The sequence below is a fragment of the Carica papaya genome, chromosome 5 (genome assembly GCF_054855325.1).
Source record: "Carica papaya isolate Zhongbai chromosome 5, ASM5485532v1, whole genome shotgun sequence".
Taxonomy (NCBI): Eukaryota; Viridiplantae; Streptophyta; class Magnoliopsida; order Brassicales; family Caricaceae; genus Carica; species Carica papaya.
The window spans coordinates 29,690,293-29,718,282 of record NC_142313.1 but is presented as its reverse complement, the minus strand read 5'-3'; the positions used below and the strand labels follow the sequence as shown (position 1 = coordinate 29,718,282).

The window sequence follows — 27,990 nt, the reverse complement described above, 5'->3', positions numbered from 1 at the left end:
GGTAACCCATGCTAGGACTACTCTCGCTCAAGCACCCTTACCTACGGAGTTCTGATAGAATCCGTTGCATTAGTGCTGGTATGATCGCACCTGTTTCTTTTAGTGCTGAAAATACATACACTCCTTCTCCTTCCCTCCCCCTCCTATCAATTGTTTCTTTGTGCGTTCACACTGCACCTCTCCTTCTCGTTCTAATATCGATTAAAATGCCCCTTCTTTTTGACTCACATTTGCGTATAAACCAGCGGACCCTAGTTCTAGTCGCGCGTAACGTCGAACGACTCGTCTGAAAAAGAATTGGTGCGACACAAGTACTTCCCAGGAGGTCAACCATCCGAGTACTACTCTCGCCTAAGCACACTTAATTGCGGAGTTCTGAAGGGATCCGGGGCTTTAGTGCTGGTATGATTGCACCAGTTTAGTTTCACGCTGCAAATACATACACTCCTTCTCTTTTCTTCCCCCTCCCGTCATTTGTTTCTTTGTGCGTGCACTCTGCATCTCTCTTTCTCGTTCTAATATCGATTAAAATGCCCCTGCTTCTTCACTCACATTGGCGTATAAACCAGTGGACCCCAGTTCCAGTCGCGCGTAACATCGAACGACCCGTCTGAAAAAATAATTAGTGCCACACGAGGACTTCCCAAGAGGTCTCCAATCCGAGTACTACTCTCGCCCAAGCACACTTAACTGCGGAGTTCTGATGGGATCCGGTGCATTAGTGATGGTATGATCGCACCTGTTTAATTTAGCGCTGCAAATACATAAACTCCTTATCCTTTCTTCCCCCTCCCGTCATTTGTTTCCTTGTGCGTGCGCACTGCACCTCCCGTTCTCGTTCAAATATCAAGTAAAATGCCACGGGGAGGTGACTCACATTTGCAAACAAATCTGCGGACCATAATTAAAGTCGCGCGTAACGTCGAACGGCACATCTGAAAAAAAAATGGGTGCAACACGAGAACTTCCCAGGAGTTAACCCATCATTGTACTACTTTCGCCAAAGCACACTTAACTGCGGAGTTCTGATGGGATCCGTTGCATTTGTGCTGGTATGATCGCACCCGTTTAATTCCGCACTGCAAATACATAAACTCCTTCTCCTTTCTTCCCCCTCCCGTCATTTGTTTCCTTGTGCGTGCGCACTGCACCTCCCGTGCTCGTTCTAATATCAAGTAAAATGTCACGGCGCCGTGACTCACATTTGCGAATAAACCTGCGGACCATAAATCAAGTCGCGCGTAAAGTCGAAAGAATCATCTGCAAAAAGATGGGTGCAACACGAGGACCTCCCAAGAAAATGGGTGAAATATAAGGACTACGCAGGAGGTCACCCATCCGAGTACTTTTCTCGCCCAAGCACCCTTAACTGCGGAGTTCTGATGGGATCCAGTGCATTAGTACTGGTATGATCGCACCCGTTTAATTCAACGCAGCAAATACATACACTCTTTCTCCTTCAAATATCAAGTAAAATGCCACGGCGCCATGACTCACCTTTGCAAATGAACCAGCGGTTTATAATTCCATTCGCGCGTAATGTCGAACAACCCATCCGAAAAAAAATAGGTGCAACACGAGGGCTTCCCAGGTGGTCACCCATCCGAGTACTTCTCTCGCCAAAGCACACTTAACTGCGGAGTTCTGATGGGATTCCGAGCTTTAGTGCTGGTATGATAGCACCTGTTTAATTTTGCGCTGCAAATACGTACACTCCTACTCCTTTCTTCACCCTCCCGTCATTTGTTTCCTTGTGGGTTCACACTTCACCTCTCATTCTCGTTCTAATATCGATTAAAATGCCCCTGCTTCTTGACTCACATTTGCGTATAAACTAGCGGACCCTAGTTCCAGACGCGCGTAACGTCGAACGACCAGTCTGAAAAAAAATTGGTGCAACACGACGACTTCCCAGGAGGTCACCCATCCGAGTGCTAATCTCGCCCAAGCACACTTCACTGCGGAGTTCTGATGGGATCCGGTGCATTAGTGCTGGTATGATCGCACCTGTTTAATTTCGCGCTGCAAATACATAAACTCATTCCCCTTTCTTCCCCCTCCCGTCATTTGCTTCCTTGTGCGTGCGCACTGCACCTCCCGTTCTCGTTCTAATATCAAGTAAAATGCTACAGCGCCGTGACTCACATTTGCGAATAAACCTGAGGACCATAATTCAAGTCGCACGTAACGTCGAAAGAATCATCTGTAAAAAAATGGGTGCAACACGAGGACTTCACAAGAAAATGGGTGAAATATAAGGACTTCGCAAGAGGTAACCCATGCTAGTACTACTCTCGCCCAAGCACCCTTACCTACGGAGTTCTAATAGAATCCGTTGCATTAGTGCTGGTATGATCGCACCTGTTTCATTTCGTGCTGAAAATACATACACTCCTTCTCCTTCCCTCCCCCTCCCATCAATTGTTTCCTTGTGCATTCACACTGCACCTCTCCTTCTCGTTCTAATATCGATTAAAAAGCCCCTGTTTCTTGACTCACATTTGCGTATAAAGAAGCGGACCCCAGTTCCAGTCGTGCGTAACGTCGAACGACCCGTCTGAAAAAAAATTGGTGCGACATGAGGACTTCCCATGAGGTCACCCATTCGAGTACTACTCTCGCCCAAGCACACTTAACTGCGGAGTTCTGGTGGGATCCGGTGCATTAGTGCTGGTATGATCGCAACCGTTTAATTCTGCGCTGCAAATACATAAACTCCTTCTCCTTTCTTCCCCATCCCGTCATTTGTTTCCTTGTGCGTGCGCACTGCACCTCCCGTGCTCGTTCTAATATCAAGTAAAAATCTACGGTACCGTGACTCACATTTGCGAATAAACCTGAGGACCATAATTCAAGTCGCGCGTATCGTCGAAATAATCATCTGTAAAAAAATGTGTGCAACACGAGGACTTCCAAAGAAAATAGGGGAAATATAAGGACTTCGCAGGAGGTCACCCATCCTAGTGCTACTCTCGCCCAAGCACCCTTAACTTGCGGAGTTCTGATAGAATCCATTGCATTTGTGCTGGTATGATTGCTCATGTTTCATTCTGCGCTGCAAATACATACACTTTTTCTCCCTCCATCCCACCTCCCGACATTTGTTTCCTTGTGCGTGCACTCTACATCTCTCATTCTCGTTCTAATATCGATTAAAATGCCCCTACTTCTTGACTCACATTTGCGTATAAACCAGTGGACCCTAATTCCAGTCGCGTGTAATGTCGAACGACCCGTCTGAAAAAAAAAATAGTGCGTCAGGAGGACTTCCCAGGAGGTCACCCATCTGAGTACTACTCTCGCCCAAGCGCACTTAACTGCGGAGTTCTAATGGGATCCGGTGCATTAGTGCTGGTATGGTCACAACTGTTTTACTTTGCGCTGTAAATACATAAACTCCTTCTCCTTTCTTCCCCCTCCCGTCATTTGTTTCCTTGTGCGTGCGCACTGCACCTCTCGTTCTTGTTCAAATATCAAGTAAAATGCCATGGCGCCGTGACTCACATCTGCGAATAAATCTGCGGACCACAATGAAAGTCGCGCGTAACGTCGAACGGCACATCTGAAAAAAAGAAAATGGGTGCAACACGAGAACTTCCCAGGAGGTAACCCATCATTGTACTACTTTCACCAAAGCACACTTAACTGCGGAATTCTGATGGGATCCGGTGCATTAGTGCTGGTGTGACCGCACCTGTTTAATTTCGTGTTGAAAATACATACACTCCTTCTTCCCTCCCCCCCTCCCATCATTTGTTTCCTTGTGCGTTCACACTACAGCTCTCCTTCTCGTTCGAATATCGATTAAAATACCCCTGATTCTTGACTCCCATTTGCGTATAAACCAGCGGACCATAGTTCCAGTCGCGCGTAACGTCGAACGACCAATCTGAAAAAAAATTGTTGCGATATGAGGACTTCCTAATAGGTCACCCATCCGAGTACTACTCTCGCCCAAGCACGCTTAACTGCAGAGTTCTGATGGGATCCAGTGCATTAGTGCTGGCATGATGCCACTTGTTTAATTTTGCACTTCAAATACATACAATCCTTCTCTGTTCTTCCTCCTCCCGTCATTTGTTTCCTTGTGCGTGCGCACTGCACCTCCCGTACTCGTTCTAATATCAAGTAAAATGTCACGGCGCCGTGACTCACATTTACGAATAAACCTGCGGACCATAAATCAAGTCACGCATAAAGTTGAAAGAATCATCTGCAAAAAGATGGGTGCAACACGAGGACCTCCCAAGAAAATGGGTGAAATATAAGGACTTCGCAGGAGGTCACCCATCCGAGTACTTTTCTCGCCCAAGCACCCTTAACTGTGGAGGTCTGATAGAATCCGTTGCATTAGTGCTGGTATGATCCCTCATGTTTCATTCTGCACTGCAAATACATAAACTCTTTCTCCTCCCATCCCCCATCCCGTCATTTGTTTCCTTGTGCGTGTACTCTGCATTTCTCTTTCTCGTTCCAATATCAAGTAATATGCCCCGGCACCGTGACTCATCTTTGTAAATGAACCACCGGTTTATAATTCTATTCGCGCGTAACGTCTAACAACCCATCCGAAAAAAAATAGGTGCAACACGAGGGCTTCCCAAGTGGTCACCCATCCGAGTACTATGCTCGCCCCAGCACACTTAACTGCGGAGTTCTGATGGGATCCGGAACTTTAGTGCTGGTATGATCGCACCTGTTTACTTTCGCGCTGCAAATACATACACTCCTTCTCCTTTCTTCCCCCTCCTGTCATTTGTTTCCTTGTGCGTTCACACTTCACCTCTCATTCGCGTTCTAATATCGATTAAAATGCCCTTGCTTCTTGACTCACATTTGCGTATAAACCAGCGGACCCTAGTTCCAGACGCGTGTAACGTCGAACGACCCGTCTGAAAAAAAATTGGTGCGACACGAGGACTTCCCAGGAGGTCACCCATCCGAGTACTAATCTCGCCCAAGCACACTTCACTGCGGAGTTCTGATGGGATCCAGTGCATTAGTGCTGGAATGATCGCACCTGTTTAATTTCGCGCTGCAAATACATAAACTCATTCCCCTTTCTTCCGCCTCCCGTCATTTGTTTCCTTGTACGTGCGCACTGCACCTCCCGTTCTCGTTCTAATATCAAGTAAAATGCTACAGCGCTGTGACTCACATTTGCGAATAAACCTCAGGACCATAATTTAAGTCGCGCGTTACGTCGAAAGAATCATCTGCAAAAAAATGGGTGCAACACGAGGACTTCACAAGAAAATGGGTGAAATATAAGGACTTCCCAGGAGGTAACCCATGCTAGTACTACTCTCGCCCAAGCACCCTTACCTACGGAGTTCTGATAGAATCCGTTGCATTAGTGCTGGTATGATCGCACCTGTTTCATTTCGCGCTGCAAATACATAAACTCCTTCTCCTTTCTTCCCCCTCCCGTAATTTGTTTCCTTGTGCGTGCGCACTGAACCTCCCGTTCTCGTTTTAATATCAAGTAAAATGGTACAGCGCCGTGACTCACATTTGCGAATAAACCTGAGGACCATAATTCAAGTCGCGCGTAACGTCGAAAGCATCATCTGCAAAAAAATGGATGCAACACGAGGACTTCACAAGAAAATGGATGAAATATAAGGACTTCCCAGGAGGTAACCCATGCTAGTTCTACTCTCCCCCAAGCACCCTTACCTACGGAGTTCTGATAGAATCCGTTGTATTAGTGCTGGTATGATCGCACCTGTTTCATTTCGCGCTGCAAATACATAAACTCCTTCTCCTTTCTTCTCGCTCCCGTGTTTTTTTCATTGTGCGTGCGCACTGCACCTCTCGTTCTCGTTCAAATATCAAGTAAAATGCCACGGTGCCGTGACTCACATTTGCGAATAAATCTGCGGACCATAATTAAAGTCACGCGTAACGTCGAACGACACATCTGAAAAAAAAAAAATGGGTGCAACACGAGAACTTCCCAGGAGGTAACCCATCATTGTACTACTTTTGCCAAAGCACACTTAACTGCGGAGTTCTGATGGGATCCGGTGCATTTGTGCTGGTGTTACCGCACCTGTTTAATTTCGTGCTGAAAATACATACACTCCTTCTTCCCTCCCCCCTCCCATCATTTGTTTCCTTGTGCGTTCACACTGGACCTCTCCTTCTCGTTCTAATATCGATTAAAATGCCCCTAATTCTTGACTTATATTTTTGTATAAACCAGCGGACCATAGTTCCAGTCGCCCGTAACGTCGAACGACCCGTCTGAAAAAAAATTGGTGCGACACGAGGGCTTCCCATGAGGTCACCCATCCGAGTACTACTCTCGCCCAAGCACACTTAACTGCGGAGTTCTGATGGGATCCGGGGCTTCAGTGCTGGTATGATCGCACCTCTTTAATTTCGCGCCGCAAACACATACACTCCTCCTTTCTTCCCCCTCCCATCATTTGTTTCCTTGTGCGTTCACACTTCACCTCTCATTCTCGACCCGTCTGAAAAAAAATTTGTGCGACACAAGGACTTCCCAGGAGGTCACCCATCCGAGTACTACTCTCGCCCAAGCACACTTAAATGCTGAGTTCTGATGGGATCCGGTGCATTAGTGCTGGTATGATCGCACCCGTTTAATTCCGCGCTGCAAATACATAAATTCCTTCTCCATTCTTCCCCCTCCTGTCATTTGTTTCCTTGTGCGTGCGCACTGCACCTCCCATGCTCTTTCTAATATCAAGTAAAATGCTACGGTGCCGTGACTCACATTTGCGAATAAACCTGATGACCATAATTCAAGTCGCGCTTATCGTCGAAATAATCGTCTGCAAAAAAATGGGTGCAACACGAGGACTTCCTAAGAAAATGGGTGAAATATAAGGACTTCGTAGGAGGTAACCCATGCTAGTACTACTCTCGCCCAAGCACCCCTAACTTGCGGAGTTCTGATAGAATCCGTTGCATTGGTCCTGGTATGATCGCACCTGTTTAATTTCGCGCTGCAAATACATACACTCATTCTCCTTTCTTCCCCCTCCCGTCATTTGTTTCCTTGTGCGTTCACACTTCACCTCTCTTTCTCGTTCTAATATCGATTAAAATGCCCCTGCTTCTTGACTCACATTTGCGTATAAACCAACGGACCCCAGTTCCAGTCGCGCGTAACGTCGAACGACCCGTCTGAAAAAAAATTTGTGCGACACGAGGACTTCCCAGGAGGTCACCCATCCGAGTGCTACTCTCGCCCAAGCAAACTTAACTGGGAGTTTTGAGGCGATCCGGTGCATTAGTGCTGCTATTATCGCACCTGTTTAATTCCGCGCTACAAATACATAAACTCCTTCTCCTTTCTTCCCCCTCCCGTCATTTGTTTCCTTGTGCGTGCACACTGCACCTCCCGTGCTCGTTCTAATATCAAGTAAAATGCTACGGTGTCGTGACTCACATTTGCGAATAAACCTGAGGACCATAATTCAAGTCGCGCGTATCGTCGAAAGAATCATCTGCAAAAAAATGGGTGCAACACCAGGATTTCCTAAGAAAATTGGTGAAATATAAGGACTTTGCAGGAGGTCACCCATCCTAGTGCTACTCTCGCCCAAGCACCCTTAACTTGCGGAGTTCTGATAGAATCCGTTGCATTGGTGCTGGTATGATTGCTCATGTTTCATTCTGCGCTGCAAATACATACACTTTTTTTCCCTCCATCCCTCATCCCGCCATTTGTTTCCTTGTGCGTGCACTCTGCACCTCTCCTTCTCGTTCTAATATCGATTAAAATGTTCCTGCTTCTTAACTCACATTTGCGTATAAACCAGTGGACCCTAGTTCCAGTCGCGCGTAACGTCGAACGACCCGTCTGAAAAAAAAAATTAGTGCGACACGAGGACTTCCCAGGAGGTCACCCATCCGAGTACTACTCTCGCCCAAGCACACTTATCTGCGGAGTTCTGATGGGATCCGGTGGATTAGTGCTGGTATGATCGCACCAATTTAATTTCGCGTTGCAAATACAAAAACTCCTTCTCCTTTCTTCCCCCTCCCGTTATTTGTTTCCTTGTGCGTGCGCACTGCACCTCTCGTTCTCGTTCAAATATCAAGTAAAATACCACGGCGCCGTGACTCACATTTGCGAATAAATCTGCGGACCATAATTAAAGTCGCGCGTAACGTCGAACGGCACATCTGAAAAAAAGAAAATGGGTGCAATACGAGAACTTCACAGGAGGTAACCCATCATTGTACTACTTTCGCCAAAGCACACTTAACTTCAGAGTTCTGATGGGATCCGGTGCATTTGTGCGGGTGTGACCGCACCTGTTTAATTTCATGCTGAAAATACATACACTCCTTCTTCCCTCCCCCCCTCCCATCATTTGTTTCCTTGTGCGTTCACACTGCACCTCTCCTTCTCGTTCTAATATCGATAAAAATGCCTCTGATTTTTTACTCACATTTGCGTATAAACCAGCGGACCATAGTTCCAGTCGCGCGTAACGTCGAACGACCAATCTGAAAAAAAATTATTGCGATACGAGGACATCCCGAGAGGTCACCCATCCGAGTACTACTCTCGCCCAAACACACTTAATTGTAGAGTTCTGATGGGATCCAGTGCATTAGTGCTGGTATGATGCCACTTGTTTAATTTTGCGCTTCAAATACATACACTCCTTCTCATTTTTTCCTCCTCCCGTCATTTGTTTCCTTGTGCGTGCGCACTGCACCTCCCGTACTCATTATAATATCAAGTAAAATGCCACAGCGCCGTGACTCAAATTTACGAATAAACCTGCGGATCATAAATCAAGTCGCGCGTAACGTCGAAAGAATCATCTACAAAAAGATGGGTGCAACACGACGACCTGCCAAGAAAATGGGTGAAATATAAGGACTTCGCAAGAGGTCACCCATCCGAGTACTTTTCTCGCCCAAGCACCCTTAACTGCGGAGTTCTGATAGAATCCGTTGCATTAGTGCTGGTATGATCCCTCATGTTTCATTCTGCACTGCAAATACATACACTCTTTCTCCTTCCATCCCCCCTCCTGTCATTTGTTTCCTTATGCGTGCACTCTGCATCTCTCTTTCTCGTTCTAATATCAAGTAATATGCCCCGGCACCGTGACTCACCTTTGCAAATGAACCAGCGGATTATAATTCCATTCGCGCGTAACGTCGAACAACCCATCCGAAAAAAAATCGGTGCAACACGAGGGCTTCCCAGGTGGTCACCCATCCGAGTACTACCCTCGCCCAAGCACACTTAACTGCGGAGTTCTGACTGAATCCGGAGCTTTAGTGCTGGTATGATCGCACCTGTTTAATTTCGCGCTGCAAATACATACACTCCTTCTCCTTTCTTCCCCCTCCCGTCATTTGTTTCCTTGTGCGTTCACACTTCACCTCTCATTCTCATTCTAATATCGATTAAAATGCCCCTGCTTCTTGACTCACATTTGCGTATAAACCAGCGGACCCTAGTTCCAGACGCGCGTAAGGTCGAACGACCCGTCTGAAAAAAAATTGATGCGACACGAGGACTTCCTAGGAGGTCACCCATCCGAGTACTAATCTCGCCCAAGCACACTTAACTGCGGAGTTCTGATGGGATCCGGTGCATTAGTGCTGTTATTATCGCACCTGTTTAATTTCGCGCTGCAAATACATAAACTCATTCTCCTTTCTTCCCCCTCCCGCCATTTGTTTCCTTGTGCGTGCGCACTGCACCTCCAGTGCTCGTTCTAATATCAAGTAAAATGCTACGGTGCCGTGACTCACATTTACGAATAAACTTGAGAACCATAATTCAAGTCGAGCATATCGTCGAAAGAATTATCTGCAAAAAAATGGGTGCAACACGAGGACTTCCTAAGAAAATGGGTGAAATATAAGGACTTCGTAGGAGGTAACCCATGCTAGTACTACTCTCGCCCAAGCACCCCTAACTTGCGGAGTTCTGATAGAATCCGTTGCATTGGTGCTGGTATGATCGCACCTGTTTCATTCTGCGCTGCAAATACATACACTTTTTCTCCCTCCATCCCCCCTCACGTCATTTGTTTCCTTGTGCGTTCACACTGCACGTCTCCTTCTCGTTCTAATATCGATTAAAATGCCCCTGCTTCTTGACTCACATTTGCGTATAAACCAGCGGACCCTTGTTCCAGTCGAGCATAAAGTCGAACGACCCGTCTGAAAAAATATTGGTGCGACACAAGGACTTCCCAAGAGGTCACCCATCCGAGTACCACTCTCGCCCAAGCACACTTAACTGCGGAGTTCTAATGGGATCCGGTGCATTAGTACTGGTATGATCGCACCTGTTTAATTTCGCGCTGCAAATACATAAACTCCTTCTCCTTTCTACCCCCTCCCGTCATTTGTTTCCTTGTGCGTGCACACTGCACCTCTCGTTATCGTTCAAATATCATGTAAAATGCCACGGCGCCGTGACTCACATTTGCGAATAAATCTGCGGACCATAATTAAAGTCGCGCGTAACGTCGAACGGCACATCTGAAAAAAAGAAAATGTGTGCAACACAAGGACTTCACAAGAAAATGGGTGAAATATAAGGACTTCGCAGGAGGTAACCCATGCTAGTACTACTCTCGCCCAAGCACCCTTACCTACGGAGTTCTGATAGAATCCTTTGCATTAGTGCTGGTATGATCGCACCTGTTTAATTTCGTGCTGAAAATACATACACTCTTTCTCCTTTCCTCCCCCTCCCATCAATTGTTTCCTTGTGCGTTCACACTGCACCACTCCTTCTCGTTCTAATATCGATTAAAATGCCCCTGCTTCTTGACTCACAATTGCGTATAAACCAGCGGACCCCAGTTCCAGTCGCGCGTAACGTCGAACGACCCGTCTGAAAAAAAATTGGTGCGACACGAGGACTTCCCAAGAGGTCACCCATCCGAGTACTACTCTCGCCCAAGCACACTTAACTGCGAACTTCTGATGGGATCCGGTGCATTAGTGCTGGTATGATCGCACCCGTTTAATTCCGCGCTGCAAATACATAAACTCCTTCTCTTTTCTTCCCCCTCCCGTCATTTGTTTGCTTGTGCGTGCGCACTGCACCTCCCGTGCTCGTTCTAATATCAAGTAAAATGCTACGGTGCCGTGAGTCACATTTGCGAATAAACCTGAGGACCATAATTCAAGTCGCGCGTATCGTCGAAAGAATCATCTGCAAAAAAATGGGTGCAACACCAGGACTTCCTAAGAAAATTGGTGAAATATAAGGACTTTGCAGGAGGTCATCCATCCTAGTGCTACTCTCGCCCAAGCACCCTTAACTTGCGGAGTTCTGATAGAATCCGTTGCACTGGTGCTGGTATGATTGCTCATGTTTCATTCTGCGCTGCAAATACATACACTTTTTCTCCCTCCATCCCCCCTCCCGTCATTTGTTTCCTTGTTCGTGCACTCTGCATCTCTCCTCCTCGTTCTAGTATCAATTAAAATGCCCCTGCTTCTTGACTCACATTTGCGTATGAACCAGGCGTCCCTACTTCCACTCGCGCGTAACGTCGAACGACCCGTCTAAAAAAAAAATTAATGCGACACGAGGACTTCCCAGGAGGTCACCCATCCGAGTACTAATCTCGCCCAAGCACACTTAACTGCGGAGTTCTGATGGGATCTGATGCATTCGTGCTGGTATGATCGCACCAGTTTAATTTTGCTCTGCAAATACATAAACTCCTTCTCCTTTCTTCCCCCTCCGGTCATTTGTTTCCTTGTGCGTGCGCACTGCACCTCTCGTTCTCGTTCAAATATCAAGTAAAATGTCACGGCGCGGTGACTCACATTTGCGAATAAATCTGCGGACCATAATTAAAGTCGTGCGTAACGTCGAACGGCACATCTGAAAAAAAGAAAATGGGTGCAACACGAGAACTTCCCACAAGGTAACCCATCATTGTAATACTTTCCCCAAAGCACACTTAACTGCGGAGTTCTGATGGGATCCGGTGCATTTGTGCTGGTATGATCGCACCTGTTTAATTTCACGCTGCAAATACATAAACTCCTTCTCCTTTCTTCCCCCTCCCGTCATTTGTTTCCTTGTGCGTGCGCACTGCACCTCTCGTTCTCCTTCAAATATCAGGTATAATGCCACGGCGCCGTGACTCACATTTGCAAATATATCTGCAGACCATAATTAAAGTCGCGCGTAACGTCGAACAACACATCTGAAAAAAAAAAATGGGTTCAACACGAGAACCTCCCAGGAGGTAACCCATCATTGTACTACTTTCGCCAAAGCACACTTAACTGCGAATTTCTGATGGGATCCGGTGCATTTGTGCTAGTGTGACCGCACCTGTTTAATTTCGTGCTGAAAATACATACACTCCTTCTTCCCTCCCCCCCTCCCATCATTTGTTTCCTTGTGCGTTCACGCTGCACCCCTCCTTCTCGTTCTAATATCGATTAAAATGCCCCTGTCTTGACTCACATTTGCATATAAACCAGCGGACCATAGTTCCAGTCGCGCGTAACGTCGAACGACCCATCTAAAAAAAAATTATTGCGATACGAGGACCTCCTAAGAGGTCACCCATCCGAGTACTACTCTCGCCAAAGCACAATTAACCGCAGAGTTCTGATAGGATCCAGTGCATTAGTGCTGGTATGATGCCGCTTGTTTAATTTTGCGCTATAAATACATACACTCATTCTTTTTCTTCCTCATCCGTCATTTGTTTCCTTGTACGTGCGCACTGCACCTCCCGTACTTGTTCTAATATCAAGTAAAATGCCACGGCGCCGTGACTCACATTTGTAAATAAACCTGCGGACCATAAATCAAGTCGCGCGTAACGTCGAAAGAATCATCTGCATAAAGATGGGTGCAACACGAGGACCTCCCAAGAAAATGGGTGAAATATAAGGACTTCGCAGGAGGTAACCCATGCTAGTACTACTCTCGCCCAAGCACCCTTACCTACGGAGTTCTGATAGAATCCGTTGCATTAGTGATGGTATGATCGCACCTGCTTCATTTCGTGCTGAAAATACATACACTCCTTCTCCTTCCCTCCCCCTCCCATCAATTGTTTCCTTGTGCGTTCACACTGCACCTCTCCTTCTCGTTCTAATATCGATTAAAATAGCCCTGCTTCTTGACTCACATTTGCGTATAAACCAGCGTACCCTAGTTTCAGTCGCCCAAGCACACTTGACTGCAGAGTTCTGATGGGATCCAGTCCATTAGTGCTGGTATGATGCCACTTGTTTAATTTTGCGCTTCAAATACATACACTCCTTCTCTTTTCTTCCTCCTCCCGTCATTTGTTTCCTTGTGGGTGCGCACTACACCTCCCGTACTCATTCTAATATCAAGTAAAATGCCACGGTGTCGTGACTCACATTTGCGAATAAACCTGTGGACCATAAATCAAGCCGCGCATAACGTCGAAAGAATCATCTGCAAAAAGATGGGTGCAACACGAGGACCACCCAAGAAAATGGGTGAAATATAAGGACTTCGCAGGAGGTCACCCATCCGAGCACTAATCTCGCCCGAGCACACATAACTGCGGAGTTCTGATGGGATTCGATGCATTAGTGCTGGTATGATCGCACCTGTTTAATTTTGCGCTGCAAATATATAAACTCATTCCCCTTTCTTCCCCCTCCCGTCATTTGTTTCCTTGTGCGTGCGCACTGCACCTCCCGTTCTCGTTCTAATATCAAGTAAAATTCTACAGCGTCGTGACTCACATTTGCGAATAAACCTGAGGACCATAATTCAAGTCGCGCGTAACGTCGAAAGAATCATCTGCAAAAAAATGGGTGCAACACGAGGACTTCACAAGAAAATGGGTGAAATATAAGGACTTCGCAGGAGGTAACCCATGCTAGTACTACTCTCGCCCAAGCACCCTTACCTACGGAGTTCTGATAGAATCCGTTGCATTTGTGCTGGTTTGATCGCACCTGTTTCATTACGTGTTGAAAATACATACACTCCTTCTCCTTCCCTCCCCCTCCCATCAATTGTTTCCTTGTGCGTTCACACTGCACCTCTCCTTCTCGTTCTAATATCGATTAAAATGCCCCTGCTTCTTGACTCACATTTGCGTATAAACCAGCGGACACGAGTTCTAGTCGCGCATAACGTCGAACGACCCGTCTGAAAAAAAATTTGTGCGACACGAGGACTTCCCAGGAGGTCACCCATCCGAGTGCTACTCTCGCCCAAGCAAACTTAACTGGGAGTTTTGAGGCGATCCGGTGCATTAGTGCTGGTATTATCGCACCTGTTTAATTCTGCGCTGCAAATACATAAACTCCTTCTCCTTTCTTCCCCCTCCCGTCATTTGTTTCCTTGTGCGTGCGCACTGCACCTCCCGTGCTCGTTCTAATATCAAGTAAAATGCTACGGTGCCGTGACTCACATTTATAAATAAACCTGACGACAAAAATTCAAGTCGCGTGTATCGTCGAAAGAATCATCTGCAAAAAAATGGGTGCAACACGAGGACTTCCTAAGAAAATGGGTGAAATATAAGGACTTCGCAGGAGGTCATCCATCCTAGTGCTACTTTCGCCCAAGCACCCTTAACTTGCGGAGTTCTAATAGAATCCGTTGCATTGGTGCTGGTATGATTGCTCATGTTTCATTCTGCGCTGCAAATACATACACTTTTTCTCCCTCCATCCCCCCTCCCGTCATTTGTTTCCTTGTGCGTGCACTCTGCATCTCTCATTCTCTTTCTAATATCGATTAAAATGCCCCTGCTTCTTGACTCACATTTGCGTATAAACCAGTGGACCCTAATTCCAGTTTCGCGTAACGTCGAACGACCCGTCTGAAAAAAAAAATTAGTGCGACATGAGGACTTCCCAGGAGGTCAACCATCCGAGTACTACTCTCGCCCAAGCACACTTAATTGCGGAGTTCTGATGGGATCCGATGCATTAGTGCTGGTATGATCGCACCTGTTTAATTTCGCGCTGCAAATACATAAACTCCTTCTCCTTTCTTCCCCCTCCCGTCATTTGTTTCCTTGTGCATGCACACTGCAGCTCTCGTTCTCGTTCAAATATCAAGTAAAATGCCACGGCGCCGTGACTAACATTTGCGAATAAATCTGCAAACCATAATTAAAGTCGCACGTAACGTCGAACGGCACATCTGAAAAAAAAAATGGGTGCAACACGAGAACTTCCTAGGAGGTAACCCATCATTGTACTACTTTCGCCAAAACACACTTAACTGCGGAGTTCTGATGGGATCTGGTGCATTTGTGCTAGTGTGACCGCACCTGTTTAATTTCGTGCTGAAAATACATACACTCCTTCTTCCCTCCCCCCTCCCATCATTTGTTTCCTTGTGCGTTCACACTGCACCTCTTCTTCTCGTTCTAATATCGATTAAAATGCCCCTTATTCTTGACTCACATTTGCGTATAAACCAGCAGACCATAGTTCCAATCGCGCGTAATGTCGAACGACCCATCTGAAAAAAAATTGTTGCGATACGAGGACTTCCCAAGAGGTCACCCATCCGACTACTACTCTCGCCCAACCACACTTAACTGCAGAATTCTGATGGGATCCACTGCATTAGTGCTGGTATGATGCCACTTGTTTAATTTTGCGCTTCAAATACATACACTTCTTCTCTTTTCTTCCTCCTCCCGTCATTTGTTTCCTTGTGCATGTGCACTGCACCTCCCGTTCTTGTTCAAATATCAAGTAAAATGCCACGGCACCGTGACTCACATTTGCGAATAAATCTGCAGACCATAATTAAAGTCGTGCGTAACGTCAAACGGCACATCTGAAAAAAAGAAAATGGGTGCAACACGAGAACTTTCCAGGAGGTAACCCATCATTGTACTACTTTCGCCAAAGCACACTTAACTGTGGAGTTCTGATGGGATCCGGTGCATTTGCGCTGGTGTGACCGCACCTGTTTAATTTAGTGCTGAAAATACATACAATCCTTCTTCCCTCCCCCCTTCCCATCATTTGTTTCCTTGTGCGTTCACACTGCACCTCTCCTTCTCGTTCTAATATCGATTAAAATGCCCCTTTTTCTTGACTCACATTTGCGTATAAACCAGCGGACCATAGTTCCAGTCGCGTGTAACGTCGACTAACCCATCTGAAAAAAAATTATTGCGATACGAGGACTTCCCAAGAGGTCACCCATCCGAGCACTACTCTCGCCCAAGCACACTTGACTGCAGAGTTCTGATGGGATCCAGTCCATTAGTGCTGGTATGATGCCACTTGTTTAATTTTGCGCTTCAAATACATACACTCCTTCTCTTTTCTTCCTCCTCCCGTCATTTGTTTCCTTGTGGGTGCGCACTACACCTCCCGTACTCATTCTAATATCAAGTAAAATGCCACGGTGTCGTGACTCACATTTGCGAATAAACCTGTGGACCATAAATCAAGCCGCGCATAACGTCGAAAGAATCATCTGCAAAAAGATGGGTGCAACACGAGGACCACCCAAGAAAATGGGTGAAATATAAGGACTTCGCAGGAGGTCACCCATCCGAGCACTAATCTCGCCCGAGCACACATAACTGCGGAGTTCTGATGGGATCCGATGCATTAGTGCTGGTATGATCGCACCTGTTTAATTTTGCGCTGCAAATATATAAACTCATTCCCCTTTCTTCCCCCTCCCGTCATTTGTTTCCTTGTGCGTGCGCACTGCACCTCCCGTTCTCGTTCTAATATCAAGTAAAATGCTACGGTGCCGTGACTCACATTTGCGAATAAACCTGAGGACCATAATTCTAGTCGCGCGTATCGTCGATAGAATCATCTGCAAAAAAATGGGTGCAACACGAGGACTTCCTAAGAAAATGGGTGAAATATAAGGACTTCGCAGGAGGTCACCCATCCTAGTGCTACTCTCGCCCAAACACCCTTAACTTGTGGAGTTCTGATAGAATCCGTTGCATTGGTACTGGTATGATTGCTCATGTTTCATTCTGCGCTGCAAATACATACACTTTTTCTCCCTCCATCCCCCATCCCGTCATTTGTTTCCTTGTGCGTGCACTCTGCATCTCTCATTCTCGTTCTAATATCGATTAAAATGCCCCCGCTTCTTGACTCATATTTGCGTATAAATCAGCAGACCATAGTTCCAGTCGCGCGTAACGTCGAACAACCCGTCTAAAAAAAAATTAGTGCGACACGAGGACTTCCCAGGAGGTCACCAATCCGAGTTCTACTCTCGCCCAAGCACACTTAACTGCGGAGTTCTGATGGGATCCGGTGCATTATTGCTGGTATGATCGCACCTATTTAATTTCGCGCTACAAATACATAAACTCATTCTCCTTTCTTCCCCCTCCCGTCATTTGTTTCCTTGTGCGTGCGCACTGCACCAACCGTGCTCGTTCTAATATCAAGTAAAATGCTACGGTGCCGTGACTCACATTTGCTAATAAACCTGAGCACCATAATTCATGTCGCGCGTATCGTCGAAAGAATCATCTGCAAAAAAATAGGTGCAACACGAGGACTTCACAAGAAAATGGGTGAAATATAAGGACTTCGCAGGAGGTCACCCATCCGAGTACTACTCTCGTCCAAGCACACTTAACTGCGGAGTTCTGATGGGATCCGGTGCATTAGTGCTGGTATGATCGCACCTGTTTAATTTTGCGCTGCAAATACATAAACTCATTCTCCTTTCTTCCCCCTCCCGTCATTTGTTTCCTTATGCGTGCGCACTGCACCTCCCGTACTCGTTCTAATATAAAGTAAAATGCCACGGCGCCGTGACTCACATTTGCGAATAACCCTGCGGACCATAAATCACGTCGCGCGTAACGTCGAAAGAATCATCTGCAAAAAGATGGGTGCAACACGAGGGCCTCCCAAGAAAATGGGTGAAATATAAGGACTTCGCAGGAGGTCACCAATCCGAGTACTTTTCTCGCCCAATCACCCTTAACTGCGGAGTTCTGATAGAATCCATTGCATTAGTGCTGGTATGATCCCTCATGTTTCATTCTGCACTGCAAATACAAACACTCTTTCTCCTCCCATCCCCCCTCCCGTCATTTGTTTCCTTGTGCGTGCACTCTACATCTCTCTTTCTCGTTCTAATATCAAGTAATATGCCCCGGCACTGTGACCCACCTTTGCAAATGAACCAACGGTTTATAATTCTATTCGCGCATAATGTCGAACAACCCATCCAAAAAAAATAGGTGCAACACGAGGGCTTCCCAAGTGGTGACCCATCCGAGTACTACTCTCACCCAAGCACACTTAACTGCGGAGTTCTGATAAAATCCGTTGCATTAGTGCTGGTATGATCGAACCTGTTTAATTTCGCGCTGCAAATACATACACTCCTTCCCCTTTCTTCCCCCTCCCGTCATTTGTTTCCTTGTGCGTGCGCACTGCACCTCTCGTTCTTGTTCAAATATCAAGTAAAATGCCACGGCGCCGTGACTAACATTTGCGAATAAATCTGCAAACCATAATTAAAGTCGCGCGTAACGTCGAACGGCAGATCTGAAAAAAAAAAATGGGTGCAACACGAGAACTTCGCATGAGGTAACCCATCATTGTACTACTTTCGCCAAAACACACTTAACTGCGGAGTTCTGATGGGATCCGGTGCATTTGTGCTGGTGTGAACGCACCTGTTTAATTTCGTGCTGAAAATACATACACTCCTTCTTCCCTCCCCCCTCCCATCATTTGTTTCCTTGTGCGTTCACACTGCACCTCTTCTTCTCGTTCTAATATCGATTAAAATGCCCCTTATTCTTGACTCACATTTGCGTATAAACCAGCAGACCATAGTTCCAGTCGCGCGTAATGTCGAACGACCCATCTGAAAAAAAATTGTTTCGATACGAGGACTTCCCAAGAGGTCACCCATCCGACTACTACTCTCGCCCAACCACACTTAACTGCAGAATTCTGATGGGATCCACTGCATTAGTGCTGGTATGATGCCACTTGTTTAATTTTGCGCTTCAAATACATACACTTCTTCTCTTTTCTTCCTCCTCCCGTCATTTGTTTCCTTGTGCATGTGCACTGCACCTCCCGTTCTCGTTCAAATATCAAATAAAATGCCACGGCACCGTGACTCACATTTGCGAATAAATCTGCGGACCATAATTAAAGTCGCGCGTAACGTCGAACGGCACATCTGAAAAAAAGAAAATGGGTGCAACACGAGAACTTCCCAGGAGGTAACCCATCATTGTACTACTTTCGCCAAAGCACACTTAACTGCGGAGTTCTGATGGGATCTGGTGCATTTGTGCTGGTGTGACCGCACCTGTTTAATTTCGTGCTGAAAATACATACACTCCTTCTTCCCTCCCCCCTTCCCATCATTTGTTTCCTTGTGCGTTCACACTGCACATCTCCTTCTCGTTCTAATATCGATAAAAATGCCCCTGATTCTTGACTCACATTTGCGTATAAACCAGCGGACCATAGTTCCAGTCTTGCGTAACTTCGAACGACCCATCTGAAAAAAAATTATTGCGATACGAGGACTTCCCAAGAGGTCACCCATCCGATTACTACTCTCGCCAAAGCACATTTAACTGCAGAGTTCTGATGGGATCCAATGCATTAGGGCTGGTATGATGCCACTTGTTTAATTTTGCGCTTCAAATACATACACTCCCTCTCTTTTCTTCCTCATCCCGTTATTTATTTCCTTGTGCGTGCGCACTGCACCTCCCGTACTCGTTCTAATATCAAGTAAAATGCAATGGAGCCGTGACTCACATTTGCGAATAAACCTGCGGACTATAAATCAAGTCGCGCGTAACGTCGAAAGAATCATCTGCAAAAAGATGGGTGCAACACGAGGACCACCAAAAAAAATGGGTGAAATATAAGGACTTCGCAGGAGGTCACCCATCCAAGTACTTTTCTCGCCCAAGCACCCTTAACTGCGGAGTTCTGATAGAATCCGTTGCATTAGTGCTGGTATGATCCCTCATGTTTCATTCTGCACTGCAAATACATACACTCTTTCTCCTTTCAACCCCCCTCCCGTCATTTGTTTCCTTGTGCGTGCACTCTGCATCTCTCTTTCTCGTTCTAATATCAAGTAATATGCCCCGGCACCGTGACTCACCTTTGCAAATGAACCAGCGGTTTATAATTCCATTCGCGCGTAACGTCGAACAACCCATCCGAAAAAAAAATAGGTGCAACACGAGGGGGTGGTGACCCATCCGAGTACTACTCTCGCCCAAGCACACTTAACTGCGGAGTTCTGATAGGATCCGGAGCTTTAGTGCTGGTATGATCGCACCTGTTTAATTTCGTGCTGCAAATACATACACTCCTTCTCATTTCTTCCCCCTCCCGTCATTTGTTTCCTTGTGCGTTCACACTTCACCTCTCATTCTCGTTCTAATATCGATTAAAATGCCCCTTCTTCTTGACTCACATTTACGTATAAACCAGCAGACCCTAGTTCCAGACGAGCGTAACGTCGAACGACTTGTCTGAAAAAAAATTGGTGCGACACGAGGACTTCCCAGGAGGTCACCCATCCGAGTACTAATCTCGCCCAAGCACACTTCATTGCGGAGTTATGATGGGATCCGGTGCATTAGTGCTAGTATGATTGCACCTATTTAATTTTGCGCTGCAAATACATAAATTCATTCCCTTTTCTTCCCCCTCCCGTCATTTGTTTCCTTGTGCGTGCGCACTGCACCTCTCGTTCTCGTTTTAATATCAAGTAAATTGCTACAGCGCCGTGACTCACATTTGCGAATAAACCTGAGGACCATAATTCAAGTCGCGCGTAACGTCGAAAGAATCATTTGCAAAAAAATGGGTGCAACACGAGGACTTCACAAGAAAATGGGTGAAATATAAGGACTTCGCAGGAGGTAACCCATGCTAGTACTACTCTCGCCCAAGCACCCTTACCTACGGAGTTCTGATAGAATCCGTTGCATTAGTGCTGGTATGATCGCACCTGTTTCATTTCGCGCTGCAAAAACATACACTCCTTCTCCTTTCTTCCCCCTCCCATCATTTGTTTCCTTGTGCGTTTACACTTAGAATCCGTTGCATTAGTGCTGGTATGATTGCTCATGTTTCATTCTCTGCTGCAAATACATATACTTTTTCTCCTCCCATCCACCCTCCCGTCATTTGTTTCCTTGTGCGTGCACTCTGCATCTCTCTTTCTCGTTCGAATATCAAGTAATATGCCCCGGCACCGTGACTCACCTTTGCAAATGAACCAGCAGTTTATAATTCCATTCGCGCGTAACGTCGAACAACCCATCCGAAAAAAAATAGGTGGAACACGAGGGCTTCCAAGGTGGTCACCCATCCGAGTACTACTCTCGCCCAAGCACACTTAACTGCGGAGTTCTGATGGGATCCGGGGCTTTAGTGCTGGTATGATCGCACCTCTTTAATTTCGCGCTGCAAATACATACACTCCTTCTTTCTTCCCCCTCCCGTCATTTGTTTCCTTGTGCGTTCACACTTCACCTCTCATTCTCGTTCTAATATCGATTAAAATGCCCCTGCTTCTTGAGTTACATTTGCGTATAAACCAGCGGACCCTAGTTCCAGACGCGCGTAACGTCGAACGACCAGTCTGAAAAAAAATTGATGCGACACGAGGACTTCCCAGGAGGTCAACCATCCGAGTACTAATCTCGCCCAAGCACACTTAACTGCGGAGTTCTGATGGGATCCGGGGCTTTAGTGCTGGTATGATCGCACCTGTTTAGTTTCGCGCTGGAAATACATAAATTCCTTCCCCTTTCTTCCCTCTCCCGTCATTTGTTTCCTTGTGCGTGCACACTGCACCTCCCGTGCTCGTTCTAATATCAAGTAAAATGCTACGGTGCCGTGACTCACATTTGCGAATAAACATGAGGACCATAATTCAAGTCGCGCGTAACGTCGAAAGAATCATCAGCAAAAAAATGGGTGCAACACGACGACTTCCTAAGAAAATAGGTGAAATATAAGGACTTCGCATGAGGTCACCCATCCTAGTGCTACTCTCGCCCAAGCACCCTTAACTTGCGGAGTTCTGATAGAATCCGTTGCATTGGTGCTGGTATGATCGCTCATGTTCCATTCTGCGCTGCAAGTACATACACTCTTTCTCTCTCCATCCCCTCTCCCGTCATTTGTTTCCTTCTGCGTGCACTCGGCATCTCTCCTTCTTGTTCTAATATCAAGTAAAATGCCCTGGCATCGTGACTCACCTTTGCGAATGAACTAGTGGTTTATAATTGCATTCGCGCGTAACGTCCAACGATCCATCCGGAAAAAAATGGGTGCAACACGAGGACTTTCCAGGAGGTCACCAATCCGAGTACTACTCCCGCCCAAGCACACTTAACTGCTAAGTTCTGATGGGATACGGTGCATTAGTGCTGGTATGATGGCACCTATTTAATTTTGCGCTGCAAATACGTACACTCCTTCTCCTTTCTTCCCCTTCCCGTCATTTGTTTCCTTATACGTGTGCACTGCACCTCTCGTTCTCGTATAAATATCAAGTAAAATGTCACGGCGGAGTGACTCACATCTTCGAATAAATCTGCGGACTATAATTAAAGTCGCGCATAACGTCGAAAGGCACATCTGAAAAAAAAAATGGGTGCAACACGAGAACTTCTCAGGAGGTAACCCATCCTTGTACTACTTTCGCCAAAGCACACTTAACTGCGGAGTTCTGATGGGATCCGGTGTATTTGTGCTGGTGTGACCGCACCTGTTTAATTTCGCGCTGCAAATACATAAACTCATTCCCCTTTATTCACCCTCCCGTCATTTGTTTCTTTGTGCGTGCGCACTGTACCTCCCGTTCTCGTTCTAATATCAAGTAAAATGCCACAGCGCCGTGACTCACATTTGCGAATAAACCTGAGGACCATAATTCAAGTCGCGCGTAACGTCGAAAGAATCATTTGCAAAAAAATGGGTGCAACACGAGGACTTCACAAGAAAATGGGTGAAATATAAGGACTTCGCAGGAGGTAACCCATGCTAGTACTACTCTCGCCCAAGCACCCTTACCTACGGAGTTCTGATAGAATCCGTTGCATTAGTGCTGGTATGATCGCACTTGTTTCATTTCGCGCTGCAAAAACATACACTCCTTCTCCTTTCTTCCCCCTCCCATCATTTGTTTCCTTGTGCGTTTACACTTCACCTCTCATTTTCATTCTAATATCGATTAAAATGCCCCTGCTTCTTGACTCACATTTGCGTATAAACCAGCGGACCCTAGTTCCAAACGCGCGTAACGTCGAACGACCCGTCTGAAAAAAAATTGGTGCGACACGAGGACATCCCAGGAGGTCACCCATTCGAGTACTACTCTAGCCCAAGCACACTTAACTACGGAGTTGTGATGGGATCCGGTGCATTAATGCTGGTATGATCGCACCTGTTTAATTTTGCGCTGCAAATACATAAACTCATTCCCCTTTCTTCCCCCTCCCATCATTTGTTTCCTTGTGTGTGCGCACTGCACCTCCTGTTCTTGTTCTAATATCAAGTAAAATGCTACAACACTGTGACTCACATTTGCGAATAAACCTGAGGACCATAATTCAAGTCGCGCGTAACGACGAAAGAATCATCTGCAAAAAAATGGGTGCAACACGAGGACTTCACAAGAAAATGGGTGAAATATAAGGACTTCGCAGGAGGTAACCCATGCTAGTACTACTCTCGCCCAAGCACCCTTACCTACGGAGTTCTGATAGAATCCGTTGCATTAGTGCTGGTATGATCGCACCTGTTTCATTCTGCACTGCAAATACATACACTCTTTCTCCTCCCATCCCCCCTCCCGTCATTTGTTTCCTTGTGCGTGCACTCTGCATCTCTCTTTCTCGATCTAATATAAAGTAATATGCCCCGGCACCGTGACTCACCTTTGCAAATAAACCAACGGTTTATAATTCCATTCCCGTGTAACGTCGAACAACCCATCCGAATACTAATCTCGCCCAAGCACACTTCACTGCGGAGTTCTGATGGGATCCAGTGCATTAGTGCTGGTATGATCGCACTTGTTTAATTTTGCGCTGCAAATACATAAACTTATTCCCCTTTCTTCCCCCTCCCGTCATTTGTTTTCTTGTGCGTGCGCACTGCACCTCCCGTTCTCACTTTAATATCAAGTAAAATGCTACAGCGCCGTGACTCACATTTGCGAATAAACCTGAGGACCATAATTCAAGTCGCGCGTAACGTCGAAAGAATCATTTGCAAAAAAATAGGTGCAACACGAGGACTTCACAAGAAAATTGGTGAAATATAAGGACTTCGAAGGAGGTAACCCATGCTAGTACTACTCTCGCCCAACCACCCTTACCTACGGAGTTCTGATAGAATCCGTTGCATTAGTGCTGGTATGATCGCACCTGTTTCATTTCGCGCTGCAAAAACATACACTCCTTCTCCTTTCTTCCCCCTCCCGTCATTTGTTTCCTTGTGCGTTCACACTTCACCTCTCATTTTCGTTCTAATATCGATTAAAATGCCCCTGCTTCTTGACTCACATTTGCGTATAAACCAGCGGACCCTAGTTCCAAACGCGCGTAACGTCGAACGACCCGTCTGAAAAAAAATTGGTGCGACACGAGTACTTCCTAGGAGGTCACCCATTTGAGTACTACTCTCGCCCAAGCACACTTAACTGCGGAGTTGTGATGGGATCCGGTACATTAATGCTGGTATGATCGCACCTGTTTAATTTTGCGCTGCAAATACATAAACTCATTCCCCTTTCTTCCCCCTCCCGTCATTTCTTTCCTTGTGCGTGCGCACTGCACCTCCCGTTCTCGTTCTAATATCAAGTAAAATGCTACAACACTGTGACTCACATTTGCGAATAAACCTGAGGACCATAATTCAAGTCGCGCTTATCGTCGAAAGAATCATCTGCAAAAAAATGGGTGCAACACGAGGACTTCCTAAGAAAATGGGTGAAATATAAGGACTTCGCAGGAGGTCACCCATCCTAGTGCTACTCTCGCCCAAGCACCCTTAACTTGCGGAGTTTTGATAGAATCCGTTGCATTGGTGCTGGTATGATTGCTCATGTTTCATTCTGCGCTGCAAGTACATACACTTTTTCTCCCTCGATCCCCCCTCTCGTCATTTGTTTCCTTGTGCGTGCACTCTGCATCTCTCCTTCTCGTTCTAATATCGATTAAAATGCCCCTCCTTCTTGACTCACATTTGCGTATAAACCAGCGGACCCTAGTTCTAGACGCGCGTAACGTCGAACGACCCGTCTGAAAAAAAATTGGTGCAACACGAGGACTACCCAAGAGGTCACCCATCCGAGTACTAATCTCGCCCAAGCACACTTCACTGCGGAGTTCTGATGGGATCCGGTGCATTAGTGCTGGTATGATCGCACCTGTTTAATTTCGCGCTGTAAATACATAAACTCATTCCCCTTTCTTACCCCTCCCGTCATTTGTTTCCTTGTGCGTGCGCACTGCACCTCCCGTTCTCGTTCTACTATCAAGTAAAATGCCACGGCGCCGTGACTCACATTTGCGAATAAATCTGCAGACGATAATTAAAGTCGTGCGTAACGTCGAACGACACATCTGAAAAAAAGAAAATGGGTACAACACGAGAACTTCCCGGGAGGTAACCCATCATTGTACTACTTTCGCCAAAGCAAACTTAACTGCGGAGTTCTGATGGGATCCGGTGCATTTGTGCTGGTGTGACCGCACCTGTTTAATTTTGTGCTGAAAATACATATACTCCTTCTTCCCTCCCCCCCCTCCCATCATTTGTTTCCTTGTGCGTTCACACTGCACCTCTCCTTCTCGTTCTAATATCGATTAAAATGCCCCTAATTCTTGACTCACATTTGCGTATAAACCAGCGGACCATAGTTTTAGTCACGCGTAACGTCGAACGACCCATCTAAAAAAAAATTGTTGCGATACGAGGACTTCCCAAGAGGTCACCCATCCGAGAACTACTCTCGCCAAAGCACACTTACTTGCAGAGTTCTGATGGGATCCAGTGCATTAGTGCTGGTATGATGCCACTTGTTTAATTTTGCGCTTCAAATAGATACACTCCTTCTCTTTTCTTCCTCCTCCCGTCATTTGTTTCCTTGTGCGTGTGCACTGCACCTCCCGTACTTGTTCTAATATCAAGTTAAATGCCACGTCGCTGTGACTCACATTTGAGAATAAACCTGCGGACCATAAATCAAGTCGCGCGTAACGTCGTAAGAATCATCTGCAAAAAGATGGGTGCAACACGAGGACCTCCCAAGAAAATGGGTGAAATATAAGGACTTCGCAGGAGGTCACCCGTCTGAGTACTTTTCTCGCCCAAGCACCCTTAATTGCAGAGTTCTGATAGAGTCCGTTGCATTAGTGCTGGTATGATCCCTCATGTTTCATTCTGCACTGCAAATACATACACTCTTTCTCCTTCCATCCCCCCTCCCGTCATTTGTTTCCTTGTGCGTGCGCACTGCACCTCTCGTTCTCGTTCAAATATCAAGTAAAATGCCACGGCGCCGTGACTCACATTTGCGAATAAATCTACGGACCATAATTAAAGTCGTGCGAACGTCGAACGACACATCTGGAAAAAAAAATGGGTGCAACACGAGAACTTCCCAGGAGGTAACCCATCATTGTACTACTTTCGCCAAAGCACACTTAACTGCGGAGTTCTGATGGGATCCGGTGCATTTGTGCTGGTGTGACCGCACCTGTTTAATTTCGTGCTGAAAATACATACACTCCTTCTTCCCTCCCCCCCTCCAATCATTTGTTTCCTTGTGCGTTCACACTTCACCTCTCATTTTCGTTCTAATATCGATAAAAATGCCCCTGCTTCTTGACTAACATTTGCGTATAAACCAGCGGACCCTACTTCCAAACGCGCGTAACGTCGAACGACCCGTCTGAAAAAAAATTGGTGCGACACGAGGACTTCCCAAGAGGTCACCCATTCGAGTACTACTCTCGCCCAAGCATACTTAACTGCGGAGTTGTGATGGGATTCGGTGCATTAGTGCTGGTATGATCGCACCCGTTTAATTCAGTGCTGCAAATACATAAACTCCTTCTCCTTTCTTCCCCCTCCCGTCATTTGTTTCCTTGTGCATGCGCACTGCACCTCTCGTTCTCGTTCTAATATCAAGCAAAATGCCACGGCGCCGTGACTCACATTTGCGAATAAATCTACGGACCATAATTAAAGTCGCACGTAACGTCGAACGGCACATCTGAAAAAAGGAAAATGGGTGCAACACGAGGACTTCACAAGAAAATGGGTGAAATATAAGGACTTCGCAGGAGGTAACCCATGCTAGTACTACTCTCGCCTAAGCACCCTTACCTACGGAGTTCTGATACAATCCGTTGCATTAGTGCTGGTATGATCGTACCTGTTTCATTTCGTACTGAAAATACAAACACTCCTTCTCCTTCCCTCCCCCTCCCATCGATTGTTTCCTTGTGCGTTCACACTGCACCTCTCCTTCTCATTCTAAAATCGATTAAAATACCCCTGCTTCTTGGCTCACATTTGCGTATAAACCAGCGGACCCGAGTTCCAGTCGTGCGTAACGTCGAACGACCCGTCTGAAAAAAATTTGGTGCAACACGAGGACTTCCCAGGAGGTCACCCATCCGAGTACTACTCTCGCCCAAACACATTTAACTGCGGAGTTCTGATGGGATCCGGGGCTTTAGTGCTAGTATTATCGCACCTATTTAATTTTGCGCTGCAAATACATACACTCATTCTCCTTTCTTCCCCCTCCCGTCATTTGTTTCCTTGTGCGTTAACACTTCACCTCTCATTCTCGTTCTAATATCGATTAAAATGCCCCTGCTTATTGACTCACATTTGCGTATAAACCAGCGGACCCTAGTTCCAGACGCGCGTAACGTCGAACGGCACATCTGAAAAAAAGAAAATGGGTGCAACACGAGGACTTCACAAGAAAATGGGTGAAATATAAGG

General features: G+C 46.3%; 4 non-coding genes and 41 pseudogenes across 4 annotated transcripts; all 45 read right to left on the bottom strand.

The window, feature by feature from the left end:
* Positions 1–297: 297 nt before the first annotated feature.
* Positions 298–416, bottom strand: LOC148261386 (5S ribosomal RNA; annotated as a pseudogene).
* Positions 417–622: 206 nt separating this feature from the next.
* Positions 623–741, bottom strand: LOC148261385 (5S ribosomal RNA; annotated as a pseudogene).
* Positions 742–947: 206 nt separating this feature from the next.
* LOC148261384 (5S ribosomal RNA) lies at positions 948–1,066 on the bottom strand (annotated as a pseudogene).
* A 235-nt stretch (positions 1,067–1,301) lies between these two features.
* On the bottom strand, positions 1,302–1,420 carry LOC148261383 (5S ribosomal RNA; annotated as a pseudogene).
* Positions 1,421–1,566: 146 nt separating this feature from the next.
* Positions 1,567–1,685, bottom strand: LOC148261382 (5S ribosomal RNA; annotated as a pseudogene).
* Positions 1,686–1,890: 205 nt separating this feature from the next.
* On the bottom strand, positions 1,891–2,009 carry LOC148261381 (5S ribosomal RNA; annotated as a pseudogene).
* A 559-nt stretch (positions 2,010–2,568) lies between these two features.
* On the bottom strand, positions 2,569–2,687 carry LOC148261380 (5S ribosomal RNA; annotated as a pseudogene).
* A 562-nt stretch (positions 2,688–3,249) lies between these two features.
* On the bottom strand, positions 3,250–3,368 carry LOC148261379 (5S ribosomal RNA; annotated as a pseudogene).
* A 209-nt stretch (positions 3,369–3,577) lies between these two features.
* On the bottom strand, positions 3,578–3,696 carry LOC148261378 (5S ribosomal RNA; annotated as a pseudogene).
* An 883-nt stretch (positions 3,697–4,579) lies between these two features.
* Positions 4,580–4,698, bottom strand: LOC148261377 (5S ribosomal RNA). Its single transcript, XR_015820617.1, has one exon. It is a non-coding gene; the product is annotated as a 5S ribosomal RNA (ribosomal RNA).
* Positions 4,699–4,903: 205 nt separating this feature from the next.
* Positions 4,904–5,022, bottom strand: LOC148261376 (5S ribosomal RNA; annotated as a pseudogene).
* A 235-nt stretch (positions 5,023–5,257) lies between these two features.
* On the bottom strand, positions 5,258–5,376 carry LOC148261375 (5S ribosomal RNA; annotated as a pseudogene).
* A 562-nt stretch (positions 5,377–5,938) lies between these two features.
* LOC148261374 (5S ribosomal RNA) lies at positions 5,939–6,057 on the bottom strand (annotated as a pseudogene).
* Positions 6,058–6,260: 203 nt separating this feature from the next.
* LOC148261373 (5S ribosomal RNA) lies at positions 6,261–6,379 on the bottom strand. Its single transcript, XR_015821070.1, has one exon. It is a non-coding gene; the product is annotated as a 5S ribosomal RNA (ribosomal RNA).
* A 111-nt stretch (positions 6,380–6,490) lies between these two features.
* LOC148261372 (5S ribosomal RNA) lies at positions 6,491–6,609 on the bottom strand (annotated as a pseudogene).
* Positions 6,610–7,850: 1,241 nt separating this feature from the next.
* Positions 7,851–7,969, bottom strand: LOC148261371 (5S ribosomal RNA). Its single transcript, XR_015820291.1, has one exon. It is a non-coding gene; the product is annotated as a 5S ribosomal RNA (ribosomal RNA).
* Positions 7,970–8,178: 209 nt separating this feature from the next.
* Positions 8,179–8,297, bottom strand: LOC148261370 (5S ribosomal RNA; annotated as a pseudogene).
* An 883-nt stretch (positions 8,298–9,180) lies between these two features.
* On the bottom strand, positions 9,181–9,299 carry LOC148261369 (5S ribosomal RNA; annotated as a pseudogene).
* Positions 9,300–9,504: 205 nt separating this feature from the next.
* LOC148261368 (5S ribosomal RNA) lies at positions 9,505–9,623 on the bottom strand (annotated as a pseudogene).
* A 561-nt stretch (positions 9,624–10,184) lies between these two features.
* On the bottom strand, positions 10,185–10,303 carry LOC148261367 (5S ribosomal RNA; annotated as a pseudogene).
* Positions 10,304–10,866: 563 nt separating this feature from the next.
* LOC148261366 (5S ribosomal RNA) lies at positions 10,867–10,985 on the bottom strand (annotated as a pseudogene).
* A 562-nt stretch (positions 10,986–11,547) lies between these two features.
* LOC148261365 (5S ribosomal RNA) lies at positions 11,548–11,666 on the bottom strand. Its single transcript, XR_015820247.1, has one exon. It is a non-coding gene; the product is annotated as a 5S ribosomal RNA (ribosomal RNA).
* Positions 11,667–11,875: 209 nt separating this feature from the next.
* On the bottom strand, positions 11,876–11,994 carry LOC148261364 (5S ribosomal RNA; annotated as a pseudogene).
* A 208-nt stretch (positions 11,995–12,202) lies between these two features.
* On the bottom strand, positions 12,203–12,321 carry LOC148261363 (5S ribosomal RNA; annotated as a pseudogene).
* Positions 12,322–14,826: 2,505 nt separating this feature from the next.
* LOC148261362 (5S ribosomal RNA) lies at positions 14,827–14,945 on the bottom strand (annotated as a pseudogene).
* Positions 14,946–15,152: 207 nt separating this feature from the next.
* Positions 15,153–15,271, bottom strand: LOC148261361 (5S ribosomal RNA; annotated as a pseudogene).
* Positions 15,272–15,802: 531 nt separating this feature from the next.
* LOC148261360 (5S ribosomal RNA) lies at positions 15,803–15,921 on the bottom strand (annotated as a pseudogene).
* A 558-nt stretch (positions 15,922–16,479) lies between these two features.
* On the bottom strand, positions 16,480–16,598 carry LOC148261359 (5S ribosomal RNA; annotated as a pseudogene).
* Positions 16,599–17,159: 561 nt separating this feature from the next.
* LOC148261358 (5S ribosomal RNA) lies at positions 17,160–17,278 on the bottom strand (annotated as a pseudogene).
* Positions 17,279–17,513: 235 nt separating this feature from the next.
* LOC148261357 (5S ribosomal RNA) lies at positions 17,514–17,632 on the bottom strand (annotated as a pseudogene).
* A 559-nt stretch (positions 17,633–18,191) lies between these two features.
* Positions 18,192–18,310, bottom strand: LOC148261356 (5S ribosomal RNA; annotated as a pseudogene).
* A 208-nt stretch (positions 18,311–18,518) lies between these two features.
* LOC148261355 (5S ribosomal RNA) lies at positions 18,519–18,637 on the bottom strand (annotated as a pseudogene).
* A 531-nt stretch (positions 18,638–19,168) lies between these two features.
* Positions 19,169–19,287, bottom strand: LOC148261354 (5S ribosomal RNA; annotated as a pseudogene).
* A 1,201-nt stretch (positions 19,288–20,488) lies between these two features.
* On the bottom strand, positions 20,489–20,607 carry LOC148261353 (5S ribosomal RNA; annotated as a pseudogene).
* Positions 20,608–21,285: 678 nt separating this feature from the next.
* Positions 21,286–21,404, bottom strand: LOC148261352 (5S ribosomal RNA; annotated as a pseudogene).
* A 202-nt stretch (positions 21,405–21,606) lies between these two features.
* Positions 21,607–21,725, bottom strand: LOC148261351 (5S ribosomal RNA; annotated as a pseudogene).
* Positions 21,726–22,286: 561 nt separating this feature from the next.
* On the bottom strand, positions 22,287–22,405 carry LOC148261350 (5S ribosomal RNA; annotated as a pseudogene).
* A 207-nt stretch (positions 22,406–22,612) lies between these two features.
* Positions 22,613–22,731, bottom strand: LOC148261349 (5S ribosomal RNA; annotated as a pseudogene).
* A 559-nt stretch (positions 22,732–23,290) lies between these two features.
* On the bottom strand, positions 23,291–23,409 carry LOC148261348 (5S ribosomal RNA; annotated as a pseudogene).
* A 1,190-nt stretch (positions 23,410–24,599) lies between these two features.
* LOC148261347 (5S ribosomal RNA) lies at positions 24,600–24,718 on the bottom strand (annotated as a pseudogene).
* A 561-nt stretch (positions 24,719–25,279) lies between these two features.
* Positions 25,280–25,398, bottom strand: LOC148261346 (5S ribosomal RNA; annotated as a pseudogene).
* A 209-nt stretch (positions 25,399–25,607) lies between these two features.
* LOC148261345 (5S ribosomal RNA) lies at positions 25,608–25,726 on the bottom strand (annotated as a pseudogene).
* Positions 25,727–26,611: 885 nt separating this feature from the next.
* Positions 26,612–26,730, bottom strand: LOC148261344 (5S ribosomal RNA; annotated as a pseudogene).
* Positions 26,731–26,934: 204 nt separating this feature from the next.
* LOC148261343 (5S ribosomal RNA) lies at positions 26,935–27,053 on the bottom strand (annotated as a pseudogene).
* Positions 27,054–27,616: 563 nt separating this feature from the next.
* On the bottom strand, positions 27,617–27,735 carry LOC148261342 (5S ribosomal RNA; annotated as a pseudogene).
* Positions 27,736–27,990: the final 255 nt, after the last annotated feature.